The following is a 7439-nucleotide window of genomic DNA, read 5'->3' as shown; positions in this document are numbered from 1 at the left end:
TGAGCCAAATGTAAAACGGCTTATGCAGAGTGCGAATCAACTTATTGAGTCTCACGGGCGCCCTGCCTCTCTCAGTACATAAAAGCTGCTGGTGTCCGTATAACTTTGCCTGTTAACGATGAGGCAGGTTGATTAGCTCGTGGCTTCACACAAGTATATAAGCAAATCCATGCCAGAATGTTCCCCGAGTGAACATGAAATTCTACTACAAAGTGTAATGAGTAGGTGTAATGCGTTCATACTAATCTGGACGTAAAACATGAAAAAGTTCACTTGGCGAACACGCCGCTAAGCCCTTCTGTTCACTGAATTAACTTGTTGATGATTTGTTAATTATGTGCTAGGTCGTACTATGCCAACTGTAGTCTGCCAGCTTTGGTACTGACCAGCATACAGTGGGGCGACAAATTAAAGGAAAATGCTTGATTCTTGTTCGCTTTAAGAGGTGACACTGCAATGTTCTGAGCGATCACCTTTATCCTGTGATTAAACATTTGACTCCATCTTCACAAACCTTCAGAAAACCCACTTTTCCATCGTCTACCTGAGACAATATCAATCACACTTCAGTTATCTCTATTTTTGTCATTTCTACTGAGTCAAATCCACTCAGCTTCAGTTTGATTGATATTATCTCAAGCACACAACAACAAAAAATACGTTTTCTGAAAGTCTACAAAAATTGAGTTCTCTGTTTTTGCAAATGAACTCCTCATTTCGGACTGCAGGGTGATGCAGTTGGTAGCAGCAAAAAGGTTGCCGGTTTGCGTCCCGGTGGGGGCACCGGAATCTTTCTGCATGGAGTCTCCATGTTCTCCCCGTGCAGCGTGGGTTCTCTCCGGGTTCTCCGGCTTCTTCCCATACAGTCCAAAAACATGCTGAGGTTAATTGGTGATTGTAAATTGTCCGTAGGTGTGAATGTGAGTGTGCTTGGTTGTCTGTCTCTAAGTGCAGCCCTGTGATAGACTGGTTACCTGTCCAGGTTGTCCCCCGCCTTCGCCCTAAGTCAGCTGGGATAGACTCCAGCCCCCCCGCGACCCTAGTGAGGATTAAGCGGTGTATAGATAATGGATGGATGGAACTCTTCATTTCTATCCTGGTGGGAGTGGTCTCCTACAGGGTGACAATGCTTCCACCCATAAGCCATGAGGGGTCACTGAATGGTTTGTATGAAAACGATGTCAATCACATGTTATGGCCTTAACAGTCATCAGATTCCAACCCAGTTTAACACCTACGAGAGATTTATGGACTGACATGTTGCACAGAGTTCTGTACCACCATCATCAAAACACTAAATGATGCAACCAAACACTTTACTAAGACGCTTTATGTTGGTTTTTCCTTTTATCTGTCACCATCTGCATGTTGTGTTCAATAACAGCGATAACGACAAACCCGTCTCCCGGTATTCCTCCACCACACAGCCAAGGTGTTTCCGATGCCACTCACAGTGCCGTTACACACCGGTGACCTGAGTGCTAACAGCAGCACAAAATTGCATTAATCCACGGCTGAAAATAGTCCGACAACTGCACTATTTACTTCACTATTTGTGTCCTGCTGTTTTACAAATATGTAAAACCCAATAAAATAAAAAAATAAAAAGTTGTGACAGATTTTTCAAGATGTACGTCTCCTGCAGGAATCAATGGGCTCACTTCTGACAGCAACAAACAGGGTAGAGAAGTCTAAAAATACTGAACGGCAGACTGATGCATCCGTTTGTTTGGCTTTTGTCAGTCAGGCAGCACATTAGGGCCATTGTAGGTTTAAAAAAAATACAAATCACAAAGCTGAGAGAGGGTGTAATATAGATTTTTAAAAACATGATACAGTCATAAATATACAAGCAAAAATGAAATGTGTTTTTTTTAATGTTATTGCAGGATAATTCAACTATAACTGTGACATTTAACGCTACACTTCTCTATATTCAGTTGTCTTCCTTCGCTTTGTCTTTTTATAGTTGTTGTGTGTTTTAAAGTGGTGAGTTAATAAACCTTTACGCAGCAGGCTGAGTTTATTCAGGCGGGCTTTTCACATGTTCCTCACAAAACACTACAAGCAGGGCCAATTTAAGTTACATGACCCGGGACTGTAACTACAGCAGCTGAGCACAGTGACGCACACCTGCTCCTCTCCCAGGTCGCGCCGATCAGCCACAATATTAAAACCACCAGCGTATTATGATGATGGTGGATTCTTTCTCCGTGGATCTGGCTCGTTCTAGCGCTTCCTTACAGACGCTTGATCTGCTTGAGAGTTCATGTCAGTGCCTTAGGCTCTTTATCGTGTTCCTTAAGACACTTCTCGGCAGTGTTTTTGTAGTGCGGCAGAGCACGCTGTTCTGCTAAAGGAGTGCTGGTTCCACGGGAGAGGCTGGTTTTCAAAGTAACATCCACATGAATGTCAGGACGTAGCCAGCTCAACGTTACGTTCTGACACGATGATCAGAGTTATAACCCCGAACTTTAAGGTTGTGTTCATGTTGTGGCTGATTGGTAAAAAAAGCTATCTGTATCTCTGTGGCTTGGTCTGAGGAGTGTTCTCACCAGCGCAGACGCTACTAAAACGATCAAAGAAATATTAAAGGAATATTATAGGAACACTACAGGCAGTGTGTCCCTATGATCCTCATGCTCTTTTGTGGCTGCATGTTGCTGCTTCTCACTTAGGAATTCTGCTCTGGTCTCAGAGAAATGTGTGATGGATATAGGTTACTTTATAGTTCGGTGATGCAGATTATTGACAGTCAGGGAATAGGAGGACCTGCATACTCCGGTGCCTTCATGTTTGAAAGTCAGAGTCACGCAGAGAAGGCAGGAGAAAGTGGAGGGTGAACTGGTAAGGACAGTCTGGCTCATGACAGACAATGTTTCTGTAAGTTATTTCAAACTTAATCAGAATGCGGCTTTTTTCTCTTTTGGATCTGGACCCGCTTGACCTGCAGGTCAACTCACCCGACCCACGGGTTACGTTTTGACCCATGAACAAACACGATCCAACATCACAAAGCAAAGTGATGTGGTTCCTTAACAAAACAAACAACACTTTAAGAATTAATGTTGTTTTTCTTACACATTTATGACTTTAGAATCTCAGAAAACATTCAGATTTTGTTCTTGTAAATGACTGACTTTTATTTTTATTTTTTTTAGGGGTCAAGTGATTTTCACATACTAATTATTAATAATCTAGGAGTCTAAAAACCAGTTTATACACAGTAAAAATGAAATCCCATGACAAAATGTACAAGAGGTGTACCCAGTCAGACGGTGCTATGGTCAGTACATGCATCAGAGCCAAAGAATTTATTTATTTTTATCTGGAATCAGTTAAAAATAACAATACCAATAATCAAAAAAAAAGCAAAACATCAGATCTGGCTGACAATCAGTTGACCCCTATAATGTACCACTAAAATCTCAGAGCATATCCAAGTCTTTTCTTGTACGTTTACAACTTTAATTTCATATATTCTTTGCCTTGTCTCTGGATATTACCAGTAATATCCTTTTTTTTTTTTTAACCTACAATGACCCTAATTTGCTGCATTTGTTGGCAATAAGAGAAATATAAAGTAGTATCCTTTTACATTTATTTTTGCTAAACGGCCACAACCCTATCTTTACAACCTCTTCAAATTAAATTGTTTGCTTCAGTCATTACATCCTAATGCCATCTTGCCAATACAGATCACATCTTCACATCTCTAAATGTCTCTCTAATTAATTCTCCGCCACACGGCATAATGTGAGCCCAATGTCATAAAATTCTCCAGACTAAATTGAAACACAAATATGTCCTTTTTTAACTCAAGTGCCTACTGTGAAACATTTTCAAGATGCCTTTGTGGATTCTTTTCCCGTCTAGTCCTCAGGTTCAAGTGGCAGCAAACTTTCCTACATATATATAGCTTTGCATTTATGCCATTTGGTGAAAGGTCATGGATTTATCTTTGCACCACCACTCTGCATAGAATTTAACTATTCTTTGCTTCACTGCTATATCTTAGACATTCTAGGATGCAGTAAAGAAAAACAAAAAAACTCTGGAGTGACATACAGACGCTACACAGAGTCTGTCTGCGTGTCTCTGCAGGATGATGAAGAAGCTTGTGTTATGGACCGTTACGGCGCCAAATTATTCGTGTTATTTTGAGTGTAATGAGCCCATATTGTGTGATAAACTGCAACAACAGTTCTGTAGTCTCTTTTAAGGATCAGACCCCGGTGGAGCAGCTCTCTATTCTCACCAGCACAGTTTTTAAAAAAAATTATGCTGCAGTCTCTTATACACTCTGCACAGGTGTGACCTAAAAGCACCCGAACACAACAAAGCCCCGCACGAACTACAAGTTGCAGCCATCAATCAGCCTCATAGCAGAGTTTATATAAGCTAACATCACTGAGTTCACTCACACTTGTGACACATTTGAACACCCACTTCAGAGGGAGGAAAAAAAAAAATCAGCTCTCTAAGTGGAAAAACAACTCTCCAATTAACACTTGTCAGCGTCAAACAATTATCTCAGGAAAACAAACACTTATTAACGCTGGGAAATTAGCTGTATATTTTTGCCTTAAAGAACAGACACCTTTTTTTTTTTAACCACACAGCACTAAGCAGCCATGTGGTTTCTCTGTTTTCCTGTCAGGGTGTCTGCAAATACTGAAGTGATTTAAGTGTGTCGACAAAAACTTTTATTTAAAAAAAGCAGTGCGTGAGAACAATTTAACACATCGATCAATTTTTGTGAATTTAAAAATCCAACCGCTTGGATTGAACGCAACCTGTTTTGAGAACTTTGCAAAAAGCTTCTCATTGTTAAACATGCATGACAGTAATTCAAAGACAACCAAAACCTCCACTTGCGTCACTGATGTAACTGTTTTTTTAAATTGATGATCGATTCATAAATAACGATGCAAGAAGAAGCCGTAATTACTGTAATCAAACTACAGATCCCTGGATTACAGCCACAACATTAAAACCACCACACACAGGAGGCATTAACATCGATTATCTTGTTACAAAGGCACCTGTCAGGCAGTGGGACGTATGAGGCAGCAAGTAATCAGTCAGTTTTTGAAGTTGATGTTTTGGAAACAGGATGAATGTGCAAGCTGAGGAATCCAAATGAATTTGTCAAGGGCCAAATATTGACGGCTAAACTATTTTGAGTATCTCTAAAACTGCAGGTCTTGTGGGGGGGGGGACCAGCATTCAGAGGTTAGTAGCTACCAAAAGCGGTCCAAGGAAGGACAACTACTGAACCAGCAGCAGGGTCATGGACGCCCATTGATGTGTGTGGGGGAATGAAGGCTGGTCCAAGGGATCTGATCCCTCAGAGCTACGGCAGCACAAACTACTGTAAACCTTAATGCTTCTATGATAGAAAGGCATCAGAACACACACAGCTGACTGCGTAGCTGCAGACCAGACAGGCTGCTCATGCTGATCCCTGTCCACTGTCAAAAAACACACCTACAGCGGAGGCATGAGAGTCAGAACTAGACCATGAAGCAATAGAAAAAGCTGTCCTGGTGTAATGAATCACATTTTTTTTACATCATCTGAACGGCTGTGCATCGTTTGCTTGGGGAAGAGGTGGCAGCAGGATGCACTGTGGGAAAAGGGCGAGCTGGCAGAGGCTGTGTGATGCACTGGGCAACGTTCTGCTGGAAAACCTTCATTCATTTGGATGTCACTTTAAGATATACCACCTACTTAAAAACTGTTACAGACCATGTACATCCTTTCATAGCAGCGGTATTTCCTCATGGCAGTGGCCTCTATCAGCAGGGTAACACTCCCCGCCACTAACTTCTAGGACTTAAAGGATCTGCGGCTAAAGTCTTGGACACCTTCAGAGGTCTGTGGAGTTCATGTCTCGGTGATTCAGAGCTGTGTTGGCTCCACCATATTAGGCAGGTGGCTGACCACAGTATCCTAAACACATATATTACTAAATCATCTCTGATCATATGATTAAAGCACAGTTTAAATGAACTGAATGATCGTTGTGTTATTCCTCCACCGCTGCGCCCGCCAGCTCGTGATCGGCAAACACCCTGACCGTCAATGACAAAGCTGTCAGTTCAAAACTCTTACTTGACAGGTCAAACAGCAGGAAAGACTCCACTGGAAGCAGAGGAGGCACATTCCCTTGAAATACTATATTACAGGATTAGAACTGAGAATGAGGGAGAAAAAAAACTCTTCAATGAATCACGATAAACTAGTTAGAATTGCAGATTGCTCATGACGACAGTATGTACGCTGCACATCATCTACACTATGGGTTAGAAGTGCTTTACATCTGAGGCCAGCCTACAAAACATACCTAAAGCCTTAAGGGTTTTATAACTTTATAACTAATGCTAATTTTATCAACCTGATTTATAAACCCGATTTTGAACCAGCGACATTTTTTCAAACGCCCACTTCAGAGAACTGTTTCTGTTTGAGGTCTCCAGGATCACAGCTGTTACACATGCATCAGTACAAATACAGTGCTGTACAAAACTGAACAGCGTGGCCAGTGCTTTTTATATTACACTATGCCTCCTAAATGCCAGATAAGTGTGTTTGGATTTCTGTTTCTGCACATTACAAGTTTGTTCATAAGAACTCTAACAGGGGATTACAGCGCTCAGGTTTTGACTGACCCCAGACATTAGCAATGTCACAGTGTTGGGTACAGTAATGTGTTTGGTTGTCTGTAAATTACCATTCGGCACACAAAATTTTAGCTCGGATGACCCATGTGACACGTTAAATATTCAGAATACAAAAAAAGGGGGAGCTGGAGCACACTGCTAAGTCCTTTATTGGGGCATTTCAACAATCTGTGTCCTCACCAGTCAAAATGTAAAAATATCCATATGTTATTTAAAGCTTCCTAATTTGGTATATCAACACCGTTTTATGGTCAATTTTTGTATTTTTTCACTTTCATTACACACGTACGCCTCGTTTGTAGTTGCTAAGGGAGGGGACCACTTCTCTACAAATTGCTTTTTAACAAGGTCGTAAAAATATTTAAAGGCAAAAAAAAAGCAATTATTAAAATTTTACAAGCAGGCAATGAGGAAGTAATGCCAATGTTGAGTGGAAAAGCATGTTTTAATACTGCAAATATCAGACAGTTATCAACCAGTGTACTCCCTCTGACCACAATTATATAAAAAGCATGTGAAACAATGTGTTTTATGCATTTCTTTTTATTTATTTCCGTGTATTTTTAGTCTGTCCTCAAAAGCAATCCAATGAAGATTCATATTTCAAGGGAAAACACTAAATAAATTGAATTTCTCGGGATAAGTGAGGTCAGATTTCACAGATACTCAGCGTTAGCTCAAAATTCATTTCCAGTGTATTAAGGAGAGAAAAGCATATCAGCTTTCACAGATCCATCGTGGCCAAACCCTCAT

Source organism: Stegastes partitus, unplaced genomic scaffold (assembly GCF_000690725.1).
Source record: "Stegastes partitus isolate 25-593 unplaced genomic scaffold, Stegastes_partitus-1.0.2 Scaffold367, whole genome shotgun sequence".
Classification (NCBI taxonomy): domain Eukaryota; kingdom Metazoa; phylum Chordata; class Actinopteri; family Pomacentridae; genus Stegastes; species Stegastes partitus.
This window is presented reverse-complemented; position numbering follows the sequence as displayed.